This window comes from Kogia breviceps, chromosome 2, assembly GCF_026419965.1.
Source record: "Kogia breviceps isolate mKogBre1 chromosome 2, mKogBre1 haplotype 1, whole genome shotgun sequence".
Classification (NCBI taxonomy): Eukaryota; Metazoa; Chordata; class Mammalia; order Artiodactyla; family Physeteridae; genus Kogia; species Kogia breviceps.
The window spans coordinates 177,920,424-177,933,872 of record NC_081311.1 but is presented as its reverse complement, the minus strand read 5'-3'; the positions used below and the strand labels follow the sequence as shown (position 1 = coordinate 177,933,872).

Below are 13,449 nucleotides of genomic sequence, written 5' to 3'. Positions count from 1 at the left end.
CCCAAATACCCACATGGCTTGGCCCTTCACCTCCTTCAGGTCCACAGTAGACAATTTCCATAATGTCTTCCATGATCATATGCTATAACTACACTTCCCTCTCTACATCTCCCCTCCACACACACACCCAAACCACTTATCCTACTTTACATTTCTCCATAGCACTTAAAATCTCCCTGGTTAACAATGTTTGTAGAAACCTTTTTCATTGATTTACCCCTAGATCCTAGATCAGTGCTTGACACATTGTATGTTTCAACAAATATTTGTTGGCTAAGCACCGAGTAATATAATAATCGAGGTTGGTCTTCTACATAGGTGAAGCAGATGATGCCAGCCTCTGCCACTGGGAGGCTCAAACATCAAGTCTGCTCCTCTTTTCTTGTTTATTCACCTGTTTTCCCCAAATCTTCTTAATATGAGTTTGCATTCCACAATTAAAAGAATTAAAATATACTAGTTAGCCATGGTTGCTTTTTAGGAAGGGGACGTGGGACTGTGAGGACAGCCATGAACATATGTGCAAGTTACGTGCTGCACACAAGTGTTGGCCAAGGTGCATAAGTGAAATATTGTCAGGGTTAGATAAATAAGTTCTGTGCTTGACCTGGGGTTGCACTGCCCTGGATGTCATCCCAGACGGCTTTTCTACTTTTCACAAAGGCATTAAATGTGATGGGGGCAGAAGAGGAGGCCAGGCTGGACTTTGGGGATTAGAGTGGGAGGTAGACTTACTTCTTACTAAGAAGGTTTTTATTCTCTTTGAAGTTGTTTGCATCTTTTAGTTTTTATGTATATACATTATCTATTTTTAAGAAAGGAAAATGGTATATGCATCAACACATTGGCATAATTTACCCTGAAATATAACAGATGGATCAATAGTAGAAACTTCCTTAAGAATGATTCTGGTGGATATCTTCCATTTGTCCTCCAGATCTATCTTCTACCCTCTGTACCTTGTTCTGTGTCCTGTATGGTTGATCTATGTGAACCACATCAACAAGCTTCCTTTCTTCTCATGTCCGATTGGGTTTATCCGATGTGCAGTCTCAGTAGGATATGAGAAGGAAGAAGTATGAGTTTTGGTTATCATTCTCTTGATTCCAAAGTCATAGCTTTTCTCAAAGGGGTCATTTCTACTTATCTCTCTCCTTTTGGATCTGGGTAACTGCTCCCTCATCCAAGGAATTGCACTATGTCTTATGACACCTTCCCTATACCTTTTTCCTAGTCCAAATCTTCTTGGGTTATCTTCGTGTGAAAGTGGCATATGTTTCCGGCTGCAACTCTGACTTATACACAAGTTTCATAAGAAGGAAGAGAACTGTAAGGAGACTGTGAAGAAGGAACAGGAGCATTGGCTCAGAGATAGATCAGAAATAGGATCCAGGAGGACACCAAGATAAACCAACCATCTGAGACATGAACTTTTAGCATTAGAAGTAGCCTTTGAGTTTGTTGAGCCCATGTCCTTTGTTCTACCATCTGAGGGAAACTGAGACTTAGATTTAGTAACCTTATTTAAGGTCATGTGACCAGTTGGTAACAGAAGCACAGTTTGTACCCAGATCTGAAACATAAGCCCATTATTCCATCATAGTCAACGATTTTGCCTAGGGCCAGCCATGAGAAAAAATATGCCCTTTTGTATACCTAATTGCTGGCCTCTTTCTTTTTCTAATGCATCATATGGTATGAATATATACAGACCCTATTCACTAGGATTGTACTCACTGAGATCATACCCCATGGAACAGATAAAAAATTTCTCCAATTGTGGCTATGGTAATTGTGTCTTTTCCTGGACACATCATTTTTTACTTCTGGTTTGCTGACTCATTTCCTGTATTTCATATTGTTCTTTTCTATGATGCTTTCTCACATCATGGAATTTTACCTTAATTGGAGAATATTCTTATTTGCATAATAGTTTACCACTAGAAGTTCAGATTTTAAATACAGAACTATCTATAATGACTACTGCTATATCTTTAGTCATCCGTCTTCTAAATTGCCCAGACTTTGGGCTTCTTCAAAAAACAGTGGTGCTTGTTTTTCCTTATCTATAAAATGGTGATAATAATATCTACCCAATAGATCTGGTATGAGATTTATATTAGATAATACATATAGAGCTCTTAGCACAGGAGTTGGCACATACTGTGCCATCAGTTGATGTTAATTACTACTGCTGACTTCATAGTAAAAGGATACTGCATGCTACAATTTTCAGATCTCTGTTCTCCATTTCTCTTTCCTGTATTTTGGGATGTGTGCGTGTGGGGGAAGAGGGGTGAGAGCTTACTCTGCTTGTTGGCTTAGAAGCAGTTTCTGGATTAAATCTAATCATCAAAATGATTGCTTCTTTGGACAATTATGATTTTCATGTTTCTCCTGTAATATTATTGAATAGAAGGCTCATATTGAATGCTGTCTCTGGTCTTCTGGGATTTTCCATTTTAGACATTGACATTTCTGTCTGGTAGTCTGCCCTTGCTTAAGGGATTTAGTTTAGCTCCACAAATGTTTACTGAACAAATACTATTGACTAGGTGCTAGGGATACAATGGTGACTCAGACAATATCTTCATACCAGAGAACTCACAGTCTTCTGGGGGTGCTTTTCTCTCAGCCATATCTTTGATCAAGCCTGTGAACCAAGTGACCACATCAGTCTAACGTGGATAACTAAGTGCCAGCTCATTGCTGGGTTTTGCTCCCAAATAAGCAACCTGTCCTCATCTAATCCCATAGAGTTTCCAGTGACATTAGTGGGAATTTTGAGGGTATACCTGAGAAGAGTTTTATTTACTCCTTCCTTGCATTTTTTCTAATTATAAGCACATGTCCCAGGAAGTCTGATGCTAATCTGCTCTTCCTCAGGCTTCAACATGCTGGTAAACACACTTGAGAAACACAGTTCTTCAGAATTTGATAAGAGGCTAGAAGATATTTCTAAATTATTAGATCCAAAAGAAGCCCATGGAGATTATCCAGCAACCACATTCTAGAATCTGCCTCAAACTGTATATTTTACTGGTTACATTGACAAGGTTATGAAAGATTGCTCAAGGACCCTCTGTGACACCCCAAGGGTTGGCCAGCTGGTTGTGATTTAGGCAGAACTAAGAGCTGAATCTCCTTTTAACGCAGTTTCCTGTAATCGTGTACTGATGATTAGTTCAATTCTCAGTTTTTGTGATGCTGTGAGACATTATTATATCTGCCTGGAAGTTCTCAGCATCGGTAATTTGATGTCCTTAAATGCCAGACAGTTTATAAAGAACTGGGAAAGTGATTTAATTTGCTATGAAGGTATGTGATTATTACCACCTCTTAGGGAATTCCCTTCCCTATTAGGCTTTCACAAATGCAAAATGCATCCACTGCTCAGATGCGCTGTGGGAAGATACTTGGAAGTTAGTACTCTTAAGTTCTATGTCATTGTCTTAGGTCTCTCCACACAGTCCTGCTCTTGAGGGGAGAGAGGAGTGGTAGGACTTCAGGAGTAGTCAGCAGGTGAAGAACTATTGATACTTCTTGTGAAATAAACATTCAAAAAGGTAAGATGAAATTGTTTCTTGTTTTATATTTTTCCGAATTACATATGTGCCCAAGTAAAATTACAGTCCAACAGAACCTACACAAGTTTTTAGCAAGAAAAGAACCTTAGAGATCATTAAGTCAAAAGCTAGGAGAAAGGAGGCTAACTGAAAAGCATCCCCTGTAGGGAGATAAGATGCTAATTTTTAGAGGCACTCAGCAGTTAGAAAATCAATTTTTCTTAACATTAAGAATTATTGAGTGGCTGGAAAAGCATCTTACTCTATGAAATATAGTCACTGTTTAGTACTTTTCCATTTTATTTACTATTTAAAGCACACAACAGCTAGTTAACCAACTACTTATAAAATATATTTAATGCTTAGAGATACTCAGTGTGGTTATAAAATGATTTTAAGGGTATACAAATATGGTACATTAATCACATTTCATGAACTATGGTTCTCTCTGGAAAAACAAAAACGTTTTCCTTGGCATCCTGCGGCATCTCATCCTAAAGTTTGTAAATGACCCATACTGTTCAAACTGGCTGCCTCACTAGCTTTTGATGCTAGCCACTTTAGAGCACACACCAGAAAGATCAATACGACCCCTACATAAGTGATAGAGCACCGTGCACTCAAAGGCTGTTAGACTCTCTGATAAAGACCGGCTTGACAGATGCAGTGAAATTAAGCAGCATTCACAAAACCCTAGTAAAAAGGTTGTAGGGCTGCAGTCTTTTCTCTGAGCATGGCGGATTGATGGGTGCACTGTGACACAAGATGCATTGAGATGAGATTCTGTCCCCGCCACATGTGTACATTAGAGAGTTTATGGCCTATGAAAAAGTGGGGAGAGTCTAACAAAGGATGGGAAAAGAACGGAGCCTTTTTCAAAGAAACCTGCTACAGGGAATTATGACAAGGGAGATAGAAGGGGGCCCAGCGTAAACTTAACAGTTAGGGAGTGTTCAACCATATTTATTTTTAGGCAATAACCTAATTCCCTGAAAACACTCTGCATCACAATGTGTCAGTCTCCCTCTTTCCTTATTGAAACTCCACAACATTGTTTACTGAGGAAATGTGAGAGAAATGTTGTTTTAATTTCCTGCTCATGTAATAAAACCAAATGTGTGATGATGTTCACTTTGTCTTGTTTACTTTGCTATGCTGCAGCATACAGCCTGGCAGAAGGGCTTCTAACACAAGATGATGTCCACACTTAAGCTGGGGAAAGGATGTAAAGACAGAAATTGAAGGCAGACAGGTGTAAATCCATACTTTGTCTCATCACATAGGTAGGAGTATTTCTAGCAAGGGTAACCAGTAGTAAAATTCTAACAAGGATAGTTGATGGGGAAGTATACCAATTTTCTAACCAAAAATTTAAAAAAATGCATAAACTATGAAAGAAGGAGATAACATTAAAGAATTAAAACAGACACAAGGAAACTGGGAGGGATTGTTTGGTGAGGACTCTAGCTTACACTGCAGTATGCTTCAGTTCTCTGAGCCCTTCCAAAGTGTGCTAGACTGGACTTCTGGTTTCTGGTCCAGCATGTAAGGAGTTTGGAAGTCATCACTCCATTCTAACAAGCAAAAAGCTGAATAGACTGAAAATCAACAAATCTTCTTAGATCTGTCATAGAATTGAGCTTACAAAGCAAATCACTTTCTCCAAAACTGGAGAGACAGACAGATACACAGAATCACAATTTACTGGAGTAGAAACCTACAAGAAGAAAGCTTTGTGGGAATTAGTACTTGAATAGGAAAACCTAAACAAAATTCACAAATTGCTGGAAGCTTAGTATGGATAAATTTGAAATCTAAAAACTCCAGGGGAGTCCAGTTTTAGGGGGGTCCCACACTTTTGTGAGTTTTACCCCAAGGAGGCTCTCACAGTGAAGATGCGAGAAAATTTCTCTCATGATTCTGGCAAGAGGATGGGCAAAGTAGCAACACTGAAATATGTCCAGAGCATTCTGTCCTTAACAAGGTCTGCCCTTAAGAGAAACTATTTTACCAGAGCCTAATCTACTGGGCTTTTTTCCCAGAGCCTAACCAACCTGGCAGAAGGGAACTATCCAACTCCAGCCCCCCTAGTCAACCTGTCCCATATAAATGGGGGAAACTGAAAAGCATTCATGAAGGTCACAGTCCAGGGGCTCAGGCTCACTGAAAGATGGAGACTTAATCATAGGACTATAGAATGCTTCCTGCCCCCATCCCCACCCTACCACCATATCACTAAAGGCTTATTAATCATAGTTATTTTACCCAGGACATCATGTCCAGCTTTCAACAAAAACATTTCAAGCATACTAAAAGGCAAAAACCACAGTTTAAAAATACAGGAAGCAACCACATAGCACAGGGAGATCAGCTCGGTGCTTTGTGACCACCTAGAGGGGTGGGATAGGGAGGGTGGGAGGGAGACGCAAGAGGGAGGAGATATGGGGATATATGTATATGTATAGCTGATTCACTGTTATAAAGCAGAAATTGACACACCATTGTAAAGCAGTTATACTCCAATAAAGATGTTAAAAAAAAAAAAAAAAACAAACACAGAGCAAGCATCAGAACCAGATCAGATATGGTAGAGTTGAAGTACCAGACTAGGAATTTAAAACAACTATGATTAATGCGCTAAAGGCTCTAAAGAAAAAAGCAGACAACATGCAAGAACAGATGGGTAATGTAAGCAGAGAGACGGAAATTCTAAGACAGAATAAAAAAGAATTGTAGATATAAAAAAATGCTGTAACAGAAATGAAGAATGCCTTTGATGAGCCCATTAGCAGAATGACATGGCTGAGGGAAGAATCAGTGAGCTTGAGGATATGTCCATAGAAATTCCAGAACTAAAAAGCAAAGAGAAAAAAGGCTGAAAACAATATAACAAAATATCCAAGAACAGTAGAACAATTATTAAAGATTTAACATAGGCATAATGGGAATACCAGAGGTACGAGAAAAAAAGGAACCAAAGAAATATCTGAAGCAATAAAGGCCGAAAATTTCTGCAAATTAATGCCAGACACTAAACCACATATCCAGGAAGCTCTGATAACATCAAGCAGGATAAATGTAAAAAAAAAAAAAAATGTACATCTAGGCATATCATATTTAAACTGCAGAAAATCAAAGATAAAGAAAAAAATCTTAAAAGAAGCCAGAGGAAGCACCTTACCTGTAGAGGAGCAAGGATAAAAATTACATCAAACTTCTCCTCAGAAATCATGCAAACAAGAAGAGAGTGAAGTGAAATATATAAAGTTTAGAGAGAGAAAAACAAGGAAACACTAACCTAGCGTTTTGTATCCTATTAAATTATCCTTCAAAGTGTGGGAGACATACTTTCTCAGACAAAAATTGAAGGAATTTGTTGCCAGCAGGGACTTACTTTGCAAGAAATGTTAAAAAAAGAGTTTTCTAGAGAAAAGGAAAATAACATGTCAGAAACTCAATCTGTATAAAGAAAAGAAGAGCATTAGGGAAAGGATGAGTGAAAGTAAAATAAAAACTTTTATTTTTTATTCATGATTGATTTAACCTATAACAGTTTGCTTAAAATAATAATAGCAACAAGGTCTTCAATGTATGGATAACCTTGCTGTACCCATGAAGCAATACAGGTTTATCTGAAAGTAAAGTTGGATAAGTTGTAATGTATACTGAAAACTCTAGAGCAGCCACTTAAAAAGGTTAAAAACTGAAGTAATAATTGATATGCTAAAAAAGAAGAAAAAACAGAATCATAAAAATGCTTGATTAAAACCATGAAAGACAGGAAAAGAGTGGAAGACAAAAGCAAGAACAAAGAACAACGGCAACAAATAGAAAACAGTTACAAATTGGGAAGATGTTAATCAAAATATATCAATAATCACATTAAAAGTCAATGCTCTAAATAAACCAATTAAAACACCAATTAATAGATTGTGAGAGTGGATCAAAAGACCCAACTTTATGTCATATATAAGAAACCTGGTTTAAATATAAAGACACATGTAGATTAAAAGTTAAGTGATGGAGAAAGATATATCATGCTAACACCAGATGAGGCAAGCAGATGACAAAGCAAGGAAAATTATCAGGGATAAAGAAGGGCATTGTATAATGATAAAGAGTCAATTCTCTAAGAAGTCATGACAATCCTTATTAGATATGCACTTAACAAGAGAGCATCAAAATACAGGAGGCAAAAACTGGTAGAACTGCAAGAAGAAACAGATGAATCCACTATCATAGTTGGAAACTTCAAGACCTTCTACCAGTAATGGACAGATCCAGCAAGCAGAAACTAAGTATACCATAGGTGAACTCCACAGAACCATAAAATAACTGACTATAAATGCCATGTACAGAATACTTCATTCAACAAGAGCAGAATAAACATTCTTATTAAGCTCACATGGAACATTCACCAAGATAGACCACATTCTGACCCATAAAAATACACCTTAACAATTTCAAAAGAATAGAAAGCATACCATGTCTGCTCTCAGACTATAGTGGAATTATCCTAGAAATCAATTGCAGAAAGATAGCTGAAAAATCCCCAAATAGTTGGAGATTAAACAGCACATTACTAAATAATACATGGCTCAAAGAACAAATCTCAAGAGAAATTTTAAAATATTTTAACTAAACGAAAATGAAAATACAATTTATCAAAATTTGGGGGGTGCAGTGAAAAACAGTGCTTAAAGTGAAATTTATAGCATTGATTGCAATTATTACAAAAGAAGAAAGATCTAATAATCAATAATCGAGGCTTGTGCCTTAGAGAACTAGAAAAAGAAAAGGAAATTAAATCTAAATGAGAAATAATAAAATAAATAATAAAAAAATAAAAAATAAAATAATAAAAATTATAGCAAAAATCAAAGAAATTGAAAATAGAAAATCCATATAGAAAATCAATGGAACCAAAAGCTGGTTCTCTGAAAAGATCAACAATAGCCTGGAAAACTAAAAGAAGAGAGAGGACAAAAATTACTAATATCAAAAATGAAAGAGGGGGCATCACTACAGACCTCATGGACATTAAAAGAATTAGAATAATTAAGGAACATTATGAACAACTCTACACCCACAAATTTGTTAATCTAGATGAAATGGACCAATTTCTTGAAAGATGCAATCTGTCAACATTCACAGAAGACAAAATAGACAATCTGAATAATCCTAGATTTATAAAAGAAATTGAGTCAATAATTAATAACCTTCCAAAACAGAAAGCACCAGGCCCAGATGAGATCACTGGTGAATTCTACCAAATGTTTAGGGAAGAAATTATACTCATTGTCTAGAATTTCTTCTGGAAGATAGAAGTAGATGGCCTAATTCTATAAGGCCAGCATTACTCTAATACCAAACAAGATGAAAACATTAACATAATAGAAAATTACAGACAAATATCTTTTAAGAATATAGATGCAAAAATCCTCAACAAAATACTAGCAAATCAAATTGACAATGTATAAAAAGAATTTTACACTATGACCAAGTGGGATTTATTCTAGATGCAAAGCTGGTTCAACATCCAAATATCAAATTAACATAATCCATCACATCACCAAGAAGAAAAGTCACATAATCATATTAGCACATGGGGAGAATGCCTTTTACAAAATCCAGTCCCATTCATGATGAAAACTTAGCAAACCAGAAATTGAGGAGACCATCCTCAACTTAATTAAAAACATACACAAAAATCTACAGTTAACATCTTACTTAATGGTGAGAAACTATAAGCTTTCTCCCCAAGATCAGGAGAAAGGCAAGGATATCCCCTCTAGCCACTCCTTTTCAACATCATACTGGAAGCCCTAGCTAATGCTACAAGACAAGAAAAGGAAATAGCTCATATACAAATTGGGAAGGAAGAAATAAACTGTACTTGTTAACAGATGACATAACTGTCTGTAGAAAATCTGAGAGAATAAAAAAAAATACTCATGGAAACAAGAAGCAATTATAGTAAGGTTGTAGGATACAAGATAAATATACAAAAGTCAATTGCTTTCTTATATACAGGCAATGAAAAATTGTAACTTGAAATAAAAAAGGCAATGCCATTCACATTAACACCCCCCTAAATGATATAGTATAAACATGACAAAATATGTACAAGATATCTATAGGAGGAAAACTATGAACATAGTATAAACATAACAAAATATGTACAAGATATCTATAGAAGGAAAACTATGAAATCTTGATGAAAGAAATCAAAGATCTAAATAAATGGAGAGATATTCCACATTCATGGATAGGAAGACAGACTACTGTCAAGATGTCAGTTCTTCCCAACCTGATATAGATTCATTGTAATCCTAATGAAAATCCCAGCAAGCTATTTGTGGCTACTGACAAATTGATTCTAAAGTTTACATAAAAAGATAAAAGAATAAGAAGAGCCAATACAACATTAAAGGAGAAAAAAAAGTTGGAGGACAGATACTTCAGGCAACAAATGGTGTGAGAACTGGATCCACATGCAAAAAAAATGAAACCAGACACAGACTTTATACACTTCACAAATATTAACTCAAGATGGTTCATAGACCTAAATGTAAAATGCAAAACTAAAACACTCCTAGAACATAACAGAAGAGAAAATTTAGATGACCTTGGGTTTGGTGATAAATTTTTAGATACAACACAAATGGCACAATCCATGAAAGAAACTGATATGTTGGACTTCCTCAAAATTAAAAACTTCTCCTCTGCAACAGACACCACCAAGAGAATGAGAAGATAAGCCACAGACTGGGAGTTACTTCTAAAAGACATATGATTAAATACTGTTATCCAAAATATGCAAAGAAATCTTAAGACTCAATAAAAAAAGGAACAACTGATTAAAAAAGGGCACTTCATCAAAGAATATACACAGATGGCAAAAAAGCTTATGAAAAGATGCTCAATATAATGTCCTTAGGGAAGTGCAGACTGAAACAACAAGATACCTTGTGCTTATTAGAATGGTGAAAATCCAAAACAGTGACAACACCAAATTTTGGAGAGGATGTAGAACAACAGGAACTCTTATTAGTTGCTGATGGGATGCAAAATGGTAGAGTCATTTTGGAAGGCAGTTTCTTACAAAACTAAACATACTCTCACCATATGATCCACCAACTGCATTCCTTGATATTTACTCAAAGGAGTTGAAAACTTATATCCACACAAAAACCTGCACAAGAATGTTTAAAGCAGCTTTATTCATAACTTCCAAAACTTGGCAGCAACTAAGATGTCCTTCAGCAGGTGACTGGATAAACAGTGGTACATTCAGACGACAGAATACTTTTCACCACTAAAAACAACTGAGCTATCAAGCCATGAAAGAACATGGAAGAAACTTAAAGGCAAATTACTGAGTAAAAGAAGACAATCTGAAAAGGCTACTTACTGTATGATTCGAACTATATAACATTCTAGGAAACACAAAACTCTGGAGACTATTACCGATGGGTAGTTGTGAGGGGTTGGATGGGGGAGGAATGAAGAAAAGGAGCAGACAGGAATTTTAGGGCAATAAAACTACTCTGTATGATACCATACATGTCATTATACATCTGTCAAAAACCATAGAATGTACAACACCAACAGTGAACCCTAATGTGTAAAATGGACTTGGGGTGAAATGATGCATCAGTGTAGTTTCACTGAAGATAAAGAAATGTACAATTTTGGTGTGGGCTATTGATACTGGGGGAGGCTGTGTATGGGAAGTATATGAGAACTCTCTACTTTCCTCTCAATTTTGCTATGAATCTACAATTGCTCTAAAAAATGAAGTCTATTTTTAAAAATATGCTAGGTATTTGATGAGCTCAAGAGTAGAAAATATGTCACTAACAGAAAATAAAAACTCTTGTGTTAGTGAATGGAATACATTTTTAAGGATAAATATTATGTTGAAGCACAGATAAATTTAATTAAGGAATGTGCAAGACAATTTGTGGTGAAAGCTTTGGGGAGTAAGTTCTACAAATGTATGTAAAAACTAATGGTGATACTGAAGTCACTAGAAACGTTTTGGTAAGTGTTAAGGTTCAAAATTTTTCCCTTTTTCTTTTCAGGAAAAATGTCTAGGGAGAATAAATACTGTTGGAAGACTTATATTTAGGCAAGGATTAACCGTGTGTGTACTTTTTCATTTAGAGCTCATTTCTGCACAAACATTAAGAAGAGAATGGTGTGATGGCCTGGGTTCTTGCCCCCTCACCAAGAAGTGGGGTGAAGGCTCTGGCAAAGAAGAATGTGTGAGGTTGCTGACCAGTGAAAGTAAGGGGGTGAAGGAGTCCTCACCATCGCAGGGTTGCTGAAGGCCATGCCTGAGTGAGAGAAGTCGGGCAGTCTGTCCAGCCTATTGACTATGTTGGGAAGGAGCCCAGGTCCAGGTCTGGCTACTGGGGTCTTGCCTCTGGGTGTGCTTGGGTCCGTCTGTTGGTGCGCCTTCGCTGGCGTCTGCTTGGCCCGCAGGGGCACGGGGGAGGGTAGGGAGGCGACCTTCTGCTCCGATGTTGGGTAGAGGTTCTACGAATCGGGCCCACACGTGTCTCCCGGCCAATCATCAAGTTTGCTTCGCCAGTGTGTATCTGACTTGGCGCACTGACGAATCACTGGAGAACTGCCCGTGCTGTGAAGATGAGTGGTAGGACACACAGTTGTCTTGGCGGTAGGGCTGGAACGGAGGTCGCGCCTGGGGAAAGGGTTCCGAAGGTGCGAACGTGGCTGGGAACCAGCACAAGGGCTGTTCGCCCGGGTCACCTCTGCTGTCCCGAGGCTGCCTACCGTCCACCGGGCCTGGAAGTCTCCTGGTGGGACCATCCCTGATCCACCTGCCCACGCGGTAGCGGCAGGGGAGGTCCACGCCCCAAGCGTCGGCCAGATGCGCCAGCAGCAGCTGGGAGAGGTGGCAGTGTGCGCGCTCCTCCCAGTGCACGCCATCTCGCTGCCGGTGCTGTCCCGCATGCCGGAAGTGGAAATGCAGGTCCAGCATGTCGAAGCCGTACCTACTGGCCTCTGCCGAGCTGTAGAAGTTAGCCTCTACCACTTCTTCCCGCAGGCGCGCACCTCGGAATAGGTCCTCCGGCAGGAGGAAGCCCCGTAGACGACCTCCGCCACTGGCAGGGCCGTGTTCCACGCCAGGAGGCAGGCCTCGGGCAGCACTTTGTCCGGGAGCCCGAACAGGCTCTCTAAACCCTCCAGGTAACTCCTCGGGAAATCCTGGCTGTACTTGGAGAGGTCCCAGAGGCAGGAGTTCATGACGACCACGTGCGGGGCGTGCAGCGCATGCTCGCCCCGTCGCAGGTGTTCCAGGACGTCTTTACGTACGCGGAGTACGCACGAGTGAGGAAGTAGAAACGCACCAGGTGGTGGCCGGAGCAGAACCGGCAGACGTCGCCGTAGCGCGTGCAGCTGTGCAGGCGTTCCCACCTGCCGCCCTTCCGCGGCACATCGTGCTGGAAGCTCAGCTCGCCCTTGGCCTTCAGCTGGCTGGAAGAGAGCAGGCAGTCCTTCTGCAGCAGGAGCACCAGGTCCTTGTACACGGCCCTCTGCATTGGGTCCCCCATGACGACCACAAACTTGTTGTGTAGCAGCTGCCGGACTTCGCAAGCCCGCAGGTGGGCCATGGTGGGGGAGGGCAGGCGGGAGGCCTAGCTCCTGCCTTTCCTCGGGCAGGTCGGAGGAGAGCTCTGGGGAAGGGCAGAAGTGCACAGGAAAGAGAGGGCGGTGCGCAGTTGGGCGCCGGCATTACTGCCTGCGCGGGGGTCCCGGGCAGCGAGGAGAAAGGAGGCAGCGCGTTGGCGCCCTGAAGAAAGCCTCAGCCAAAACTGATTTTGGCCCGGGACGTGACCTCTGACCCGCGGAG

General features: G+C 39.5%; 1 pseudogene; it reads right to left on the bottom strand.

The window, feature by feature from the left end:
* Positions 1-12,147: 12,147 nt before the first annotated feature.
* LOC131750433 (PC-esterase domain-containing protein 1B-like) lies at positions 12,148-13,210 on the bottom strand (annotated as a pseudogene).
* Positions 13,211-13,449: the final 239 nt, after the last annotated feature.